Genomic DNA, 9,347 nt, shown 5'->3' with positions numbered 1-9,347 from the left:
GGGCACGAACCCGCCTCCCCTGCATCGGCAGGTGGACTCTCAACCACTGCGCCACCAGGGAAGCCCTAATAGTCTTTATTTTAATGTCTGTTTTGTCTGATATGTGAATTGCTACTCCAGGTTTCTTTTGGTTTCCATTTGCATGGAATATCTTTTTCCATCCCCTCACTTTCAGTCTGTCTGTGTCTATAGGTCTGAGTTGGGTCTCTTGTAGAGAGCATATATATGGGTCTTGTTTTTGTATCCATTCAACCAGTCTGTGTCTTTTGGTAGGAGCACTTAACCCATTTACATTTAAGGTAATTATCAATATGTATGGTCCTATTCCCATTTTCTTAATTGTTTTGGTTTTGTTATTATAGGTCTTTTCCTTCTCTTGTGTTTCTTGCCTAGAGAAGATCCTTTAGCATTTGTTGTAAAGTTGGTTTGGTGGTGCTGAACTCTCTCTGCTTTTGCTTGTCTGTAAAGGTTTTAATTTCTCCATCAAACCTGAATGAGATCCTTGCTGGGTAGAGTAATCTTGGTTGTAGGTTTTTCTCCTTCATCACTTTAAATATGTCCTGCCAGTCTCTTCTGGCTTGCAGAATTCTGCTGCAAGATCAGCTGTTAACCTTGTGGGGATTCCCTTGTGTGTTATTTGTTGTGTTTTTCCCTTGCTGTCCTCAATATGTTTTCTTTGTATTTAATTTTTGACAGTTTGATTAATATGTGTCTTGGTGTGTTTCTCCTTGGATTTATCCTGTATGGGACTCTCTGTGCTTCCTGGACTTGATTAATTATTTCCTTTCCCATATTAGGGAAGTTTTCAACTATAATCTCTTCAAATATTTTCTCAATCCCTTTCCCTTTCTCTTCTTCTTCTGGAACCCCTATAATTCGAATGTTGGTGCATTTAATGTTGCCCCAGAAGTCTCTGAGACTGTCCTCAGTTCTTTTAATTCTTTTTTTTTATTGTGGTCTGCAGTAGTTATTTCCATTATTTTATCTTCCAGGTCACTTATCCGTTCTTCTGCCTCAGTTATTCTGCTATTGATTCCTTCTAGAGTATTTTTAATTTTATTTATTGTGTTGTTCATCGTTGTCTGTTTCATCTTTAGTTCTTCTAGGTCCTTGTTAAATATTTCTTGCATTTTCTTTTTTCTATTTCTAATATTTTGGATCATCTTTACTATAATATTCTGAATTCTTTTTCAGGTAGACTGCCTATTTCCTCTTCATTTGTTAGGTCTGGTGGGTTTTAATCTTGCTCCTTCATCTGCTGTGTGTTTTTCTGTCTTCTCATTTTGCTTATCTTACTGTGTTTGGGGTCTCCTTTTTGCAGGCTTCAGGTTTGTAGTTCCCTTTGTTTTTGGTGTCTGTCCCCAATGGCTAAAGTTGGTTCAGTGGGTTGTGTAGGCTTCCTGGTGGAGGGGACTAGTGCCTGTGTTCCAGTGTATGAGGCTGGATCTTGTCTTTCTGGTGGGCAGGTCCACGTCTGGTGGTGTGTTTTGGGGTGTCTGTGGACTTATTATGATTTTAGGTAGCCTCTCTGCTAATGGGTGGTTTTGTGTTCCTGTCTTGCTAGTTGTTTGGCATAGGATGTCCAGCACTGTAGCTTGCTGGTCGTTGAGTGAAGCTGGGTGCTGGTGTTGAGATGGAGATCTCTGGTAGATTTTCAGCGTTTGATATTTCGTGGAGCTGGGAGGTCTCTTGTGGACCAGTGTCTTGAAATTGGTTCTCCCACCTCAGAGGCACAGCACTGACTGCTGGCTGCAGCGCCAATAGCCTTTCATCTACACGTCTCAGAATAAAAAGGAGAAAAAGTAGAAAGAAAGAAAGAAAGAGGATAAAAAAAAAAGAAAAGGAAGTAAGGTAAAATAAAATAAAGTTATTAAAATAAAAAAATTATTATTAAGAAAAGAATTTTTAAAAAAGTAAAAAAAAAACAAAAAATGGATGGATAGAACCCTAGGACAAATGGTGAAAGCAAAGCTATACAGACAAAATCTCACACAGAAACATACACATACAGTCTCACCAAAAGAGGAGAAGGGGAAAAAATAATAAATCTTGCTCTCAAAGTCCACCTCCTTAATTGGGATGATTCCTTGTGTATTCAGGTATTCCACAGATCCAGGGTACATAATGTTGATTGTGGAGATTTAATCCACTGCTTCTGAGGCTGCTGGGAGAGATTTCCCTTTCTCTTCTTTGTTCGCACAGCTCCTGGTTTTCAGCTTTGGATTTGGTCCCGCGGCTGTGTGTACATCGCCAGAGGGCATCTGTTCTTTGTTCAGACAGGAGCGGGTTAAAGGAGCCGCTGATTCGGGGGCTCCGGCTCACTCAGGCGAGGGGGAGGGAGGGGTACGGAGTGTGGCACAGGCCAGTGAGGCGTTGCACCAGCCTGAGGCGTGCCGTTTGTTCTCCCAGGGAAGTTGTCCCTGGATCCTGGGACCCTGGCAGTGGCGGGCTGCACAGGCTTCCCGGAAGGGAGGTGTGGAGAGTGACTTGTGCTCGCACACAGGCTTCTTGGTGGTGGCAGCAGTAGCCTTACTGTCTCATGCCCGTCTGTGGGGTTTGCGCTGTTAGCCGCGGCTCGCGCCCATCTCCGGATCTACTTTAAGCGGCGCTCTTAATCCCCTCTCCTCACGCACCAAGAAACAAAGAGGGAAGAAAAAGTCTCTTGCCTCTTCGGTAGGTCCAGACTTTTTCCCAGACTCCCCCCCGGCCCGGCTAGCCGTGGTGCACTAACCCCTTCAGGCTGTGTTCTCGCCGCCAGTCCTCTCCCTGCGCTCAGACCGAAGCCCGAGGCTCAGCTCCCAGCCCCGCCCACCCTGGCGGGTGAGCAGACAAGCCTCTTGGGCTGGTGAGTGCCGGTCAGCACTGATCCTCTGGGCGGAAATCTCTCCGCTTTGCCCTCCGCACCCCTGTTGCTGCGCTCTCCTCCATGGCTCCGAAGCTACCCCCGCATCCGCCACCCACAGTCTCCACCCACAAAAGGGCTTCCTAGTATGTGGAAACCTTTCCTCATTCACAGCTCCTTCACAGCTCCCTCCCACTGGTGCAGGTCCCATCCCTATTCTTCTGTCTCTGATTATTGTTTTTCTTTTGCCCTACCCAGGTACGTGGGGTGTTTCTTGCCTTTTGGGAGGTCTGAGGTCCTCTGCCAGAGTTCACCAGGTGTTCCGTAGGACCTGTTCTACGTGTAGATGTTATTTCTGATGTATCTGTGAGGAAGGTGATCTCCGCGTCTTACTCTTCTGCCAACTTCCCCCTCTCCTCTCCAGTTGTGTTTTTGTACACTACCAATGATCTCTCCAAAAATGAAATGAAGAAAACTATAATATTTTAAATAGTGTCAAAAACATAATAAAATACTTGGGAATAAACTAAAGGAGACGAAAGGCTTGTGCACTAAAAACTATAAAACATTGAGGAAAGAGATTAAAGCTGATAAAAATAAATGTAAAGACATCCTAGAAAAAAAAAAAAAAAAAAAAAAAGACATCCTATGTTTATCTATTGAAAGAATTAATATTATTAAAATGTTTATATTGCCCAAAGCTAGTTACAAATTTAATGTCAACCCCATCAAAATCCCAATTGCATTTTTACAAAAATAGAAAAAAAATTAAAATTAAGTTGGAAATGTAAATGACCCAGAATAGCCAAAGCAATCTTGAGAAATAACAATAAATCTGGAGGCTTCAAACTTTCTGATTTCAAACTATATTACAAAGCTACAGTAATTAAAACAATGTTATTGTTATAAAAACAAACATATACACATATGGACCAAAAAAGAGATCAGAAATAGATCCACATGTATACAATCATTGGATCTTCAAAAGGGTGCCACGAACACACAATGGGGAAAGGATAGTCTCTTTAACAAATGGTAATGGGAAAACTGGATACCCATATGCAAAGAATAAAACTGGAGCCCTGTCTTACACCATACACAAAAGTCAACTGAAAATCAAGGACTTAAAAGTAAGATGTGAAAATGAAAAACTTCTAGAAGAAAACAGAACAGCTCATTGACACTGGTCTTGGCAGTGATTTCTTGGATATGACAAAACAACAAAACCAAAAATAGACAGTGGGTCTACACCAAACTAAGCTTCTGCACAGCAAAGGGAAAAAAAATCAATAGAGGGAAAAGGCACCCTAGAGAATGGGAGAAATTTTCAAACCATCTATCTGACAAGATGTTAATATCCAAAAAATATAAGAATCTTCTATAACAAAAGAACAAATATAAATAAATAAATACATAAATAAATAAATAAAATAATCAATTAAAAAATGGGCAAAGGACTTAAACAGACATTTCTCCAAAGAAGATATACAGCTGGCTACCAGGTACATGAAAAGATGCTCAAGCTCACTAATCATCAGAGAAATGTAATTCAAAATCACAGTGAGACATTATGTCAGGCTTGTCTATGTAAGGATGGCTTTTGTCGAAAAGGTGAGAAATAACGTGTTGGGGAAGATGTGGAAAAATTGGAAAATGTATACACAGTTAGTGGGATTTTGACTGGTGCAGCCACTGTAGAAAACGGTATGGCAATTCCCCAAAGAACTAAAGATAGAACTATCCTATGATCCAACAATCCCACTTATGGATGTATATTTAAAAGAATTGAAATCAGGATCTCAGAGAAATATCTTCACCTCCAGCTGTTCATTGCAGCATTATTAACAATAGCCAGGATATGGAAGCAAATCACTGACAGATGAATGGATAAAGAAAATGTGGTATATACGTACAATGGAATATTATTCAGACTTTACAAAAGGGAAATCCTGCCATCACAACAATATGGATGAACCTGGAGGACATTATCAGTCAGTCATAGAATCACATGCTGCCTGATTTCACTTTTGCAAGGTATTTAAAACGAACTCATAGAAACAGAGAACAGAATGCTGGTTGCCAGGGGATGGGAGGAGGGGAAATGGGTAATTGTAGCTCAAAGGAAATAAATGTTCTGTTATGCATGATGAATAAGTTCTAGAGATCTGCCATACAACATAGTACCTGTAATTAACAATTCGGAATTGTACACTTTAAAACATTTTAAGAAGGCAGATTTCCTGTTAGGTGTTCTTATTAAAACAAACAAACAAAAAACCCAAGAAAACACAATGAAATTTGGGGAAGTGATGGATACATTTAGTACCTTGTTTGTGGTGATGGTATTATGTATATGCATATGTCCATGCTCATCTGAATATGTATACTAAGTGTGCTCAATAGTTTATATTAATTATACCTCAATAAAGCTAACAAAACAATATAGCATAAAATATAACATACAATAGAAAAATATAAACATAAAAAAGTAAAGCTTTGTGGGACTGTTTGTCAACAATATGTAATTAAACAAGACCAAACTTTACTAACAAAGTGATGTTTGAGTTAAAAATAAGAGTTTTAATTGCTGAGTACTTACACTATGCCAAGTTATGTTGTCACTTTTCCTGTATTAAATATTTCAAATAATATAATACAAATAAAATACCTAAAATAGTGCTATCATAGCAAGTTTTTTTTAAGTGTTTGCTATTATTGCATTATTCAGGAATTATGATCTTTTAAATGACTCCAAATAACAGGCTAAATCAAGTATTTTCTACAGTACTCAAATTTTATTTTTATAAATGTCAAAGTGAAAACATTCTGCTTCAGGAATCCTTGGAATTTTGTATTTTTAATTGTGTGTTAAGAAGTTTTCACTAGCAAGTGGACCATTGATCTAGCAGTTTTAGGAGGGGAGGATTGTAATGGTAACTCAGTAATAATTTTACAAAATCTACAGAAAGACAAGGATCTAAGGAATGTAAACTGGCTCTTCATGCTTAAATACATATGAGAGAAAGAGTGAAAAATATCACAAATTTGGAAGAGACATATTTGAGACAGTAATGACATTTTGAGTGCTCAAAGATGCTATAGTGATAAAAAGGAATGAGAAAAAAAAATATAAGGATGATTATAGAGTGTATTTTTAGAGTTTATTCTTAGGAGTGAGTCAGTTCTGAGTGATGGAATTAGGCATATGCTATGGACTGAATTGTGTCTACAGCCCCCCACCCCCAAAATCATATATTGAAGCCCTGAGCAATGTTATGGTATTGGAGATGGGGCCTTTGGGAGGTAATTAAGGTTAGATGAGGTTTATAAGGGAATCTCTCAGGATGGGATTAGTGCCCTTGTAAGAAGAGACGCAGAGAGTTTGCTCTCTCTCCAGCATATGAGGATATAGCAAGAAGGCGGCTCTCTATAAGCTAGGAAGAGATTTCTCACCAGACACAGAATTGGCTGATGCCTTGATCTTGATTGAGATTCTAGTTTCCAGAGCTGTGAGAAATAAATTTTTGTTTCTTAAGCCACCCTGTCAGTCTCTGTTGTTATGGCAGTCTAAGCAGACTAAGACAGCACAGTATTGGTAATGCTTTTTTAAATTTGAGTATCTCAGTTGAAGGAAATGAAGAATAGGTAGGGGTCAGCTATATGTTTAAGTAACTAGTAAAATTCATTATAATGATACATATATATGCATACACAGTTAAACATGCTAAAATATACTCTTAAATGTATGGCATCCATATGTGTGTGTGTGTGTATATATACACACACACATACATATATATATATATATATAAATCACTAGAGATTAAAATGTGCTTCATATATGTGGAAATCTATTTTGAAATAGTATGAATCAAAAAAACAAGAATGCCCTAACACTGATTTTTCTATTTCTGTATTCTCCATTTTTAAGTAATCACATCTTTAAAAGTCAGAGAAACTTAGATCTTTGGTCTCATTTTTCCTAACCAACTTGAACTTTTTCCTGTCAGCTCAACACTCATCATTTTACCTCTTACTTTATACACTTTCAGAAATGTGCTAGGCTAGCAGGTTTCTTATGCTATACTCCAGTTTTCATAGGCAGGATATTAAGTTCAGTAAGCATGGAGGTTGAGAGGGATGAATGTTCACAGTGAAGAGTTAGCACCTCTGTTCTGTCTTTAAATCTCATGCTGCAGGGAAATGGAATAGTTCAGTACTCCCCATCTTTGTATTTCTACTAAGTTTACTTTTCTTTCATCAAAACTTTTCTCAAAATTTTCTCATTGCAGAAGCCTAACCTCAGAAGACATTCTTCCCTATAACTGTTGGACAGTTGGACAATAATACAAATATATAAAAGCTAAAAATCAAAGAATTATTTCTTCTACAGGATGTCAGTTAACAACTTTGTGTGTTTACTGAATCAGCTAAATTGTGGAGGTTCAGATGATTCAAATACATTGTAAGTGGCTGTAGTCCTTCCATTGCCAACTGTTTTTTGACTAATGAAAATGAAACACCACTCTCTATTTTTTTTAATATCAGGTCTTCTTGTTAAAATGATAGTGAGATCTATTTGTTGGTATAACTTACACAATTCCTACAAAATGGTGACCTCTTCAGTCAAGAGTCAATTTTCCAGCCCCATCATATTAGTTACCCTTTCTCCTCTCCTTTTCTTCCTTCCAATCCTCTTCTTTCTATTCCTCTATTCTTTCTATTTACTGACAAAATGAGCAACATAAGAAAGGCTTTTGATTGTGTAAAATATTATTGTAATAATTTACCTTTAAATATGACATTTGAATTCCAAAATTGAAAAGTTTTTAACTATTATAATAGAACTCTGTGGTACATACATCAAAGATCAGATCCAGAATGCAGGCATTCTTGTTAGAAGGAGTCTAATCAATGGTCCCTTATTCCAAAAATTCAATTCCTTTGACTACAGAAAATGCTTAGAGAGAAGGGAATCTTGCAGCATAAACAAACAAAAAACAAATGATAATTATGAAAGTTCTTTTAAGTATTCTGAAAGCACCAGTCATCAGATTGATTCCAAATAAATCATAACTAAATTCAGGCATCTCATCTAAGTTTGAAAAACTTTGTTATTTTTTAGATTTGCAAAGGCATTTCATACCCATTGTTACATGCCCCACAGTGTATAGGAGTATGTTGTAAAAAGTAACCAGATCAGCCAACCCATTAGACTTTATTTTCAAGACTTATGAAAAGCTAACAGTTTAGTGCGTAGTTTTGTTCATGATTTTCTGTCTGTGCACATACATATACAACATAGTGTCCTTTGTATAATTTACAAGAACCACCATGATTGCGTATAGGCTAATTTTCAATATGTTTTATCACATGTAAAATATAACAGGGTATTTTTCCAGGATAAGTCTCAGAGCTATAAGTCATCCCATTTTTTTTTTTTTTTTTTTTTTTTTTTATGCAGTACGGGGGCCTCTCACTGCCGTGGCCTCTCCCGCCGCGGAGCAACAGGCTCCGGACGCGCAGGCCCAGCGGCCATGGCTCACGGCCACAGCCGCTCCGCGGCACGCGGGATCCTCCCGGACTGGGGCACGAACCTGTGTCCCCCGCGCCGGCAGGCGGACCCCCAACCACTGCGCCACCAGGGAAGCCCCAGTCATCCCATTTTTTAACCACATATATTCCACTTTATGGATAAACCATAACCTAGTCTCTCCTTGGTTGGATATTTACAGTTTTTCTTTCCAAGATACTTGTTGCAAAGATGCTGTATAAAATATTCCTGTCCAAATATTACACACCGTTTATTCTTTTGATGTCAGTTTCTTAAAACTGCAGTTATTACAATGGATATACATAATTTTTACTTCAATTGTTATTACTTTGTTACTTAAAAAATGTTACAGCTTTAAAAACTACCATCAGGAATACGTGAATTTACCTACTTTTCTACACTTTCAATATTAAGTGACATTATCAATATAATTCATCAAATAGCTTTTCCTATATTACCTTTTTCATACCAGAAGTTTGCATATAGAAATAATACTAATAATGCCAGTTAATGAAATTTCCTAAGAAAACATGTCAAAAAAGTAAACCATATGAAAAATTTATATATATATACACACACACAACTGAATCACTTTGCTGTACAGCAGAAACTAACACAATGTAAATTAACTATACTTCAATTCAAAGTAAAAAAAAAAAAAGTAAACCAATATTTTTCCTTATTGATTAGTAAATATATTCCAAAGCATATTATAAAGTGCTAACACTTAAACTACTGGAAGCACTCGTACAATTTTTTAAGTAAAGAAACACAATCAAATATTAAAATGGGCCAAAATGGGAATACATACCTCAAGCCAAACGAATTGAAATGACTAACATAGGAAAAGATGTTCAAATTTATTTTCAGAACAATGCATATTAAGTTACATGTATTAGTTTGACAAAAAAATTGTTATACAACATATTCCTTGTGTAAATGGAGGGAAAG

This window comes from Lipotes vexillifer, unplaced genomic scaffold (genome assembly GCF_000442215.2).
Source record: "Lipotes vexillifer unplaced genomic scaffold, Lipotes_vexillifer_v1.1 scaffold732, whole genome shotgun sequence".
NCBI classification, from domain to species: domain Eukaryota; kingdom Metazoa; phylum Chordata; class Mammalia; order Artiodactyla; family Lipotidae; genus Lipotes; species Lipotes vexillifer.
The sequence above is the reverse complement of the archived record's forward strand: the minus strand, read 5'-3'. Positions refer to the sequence as shown.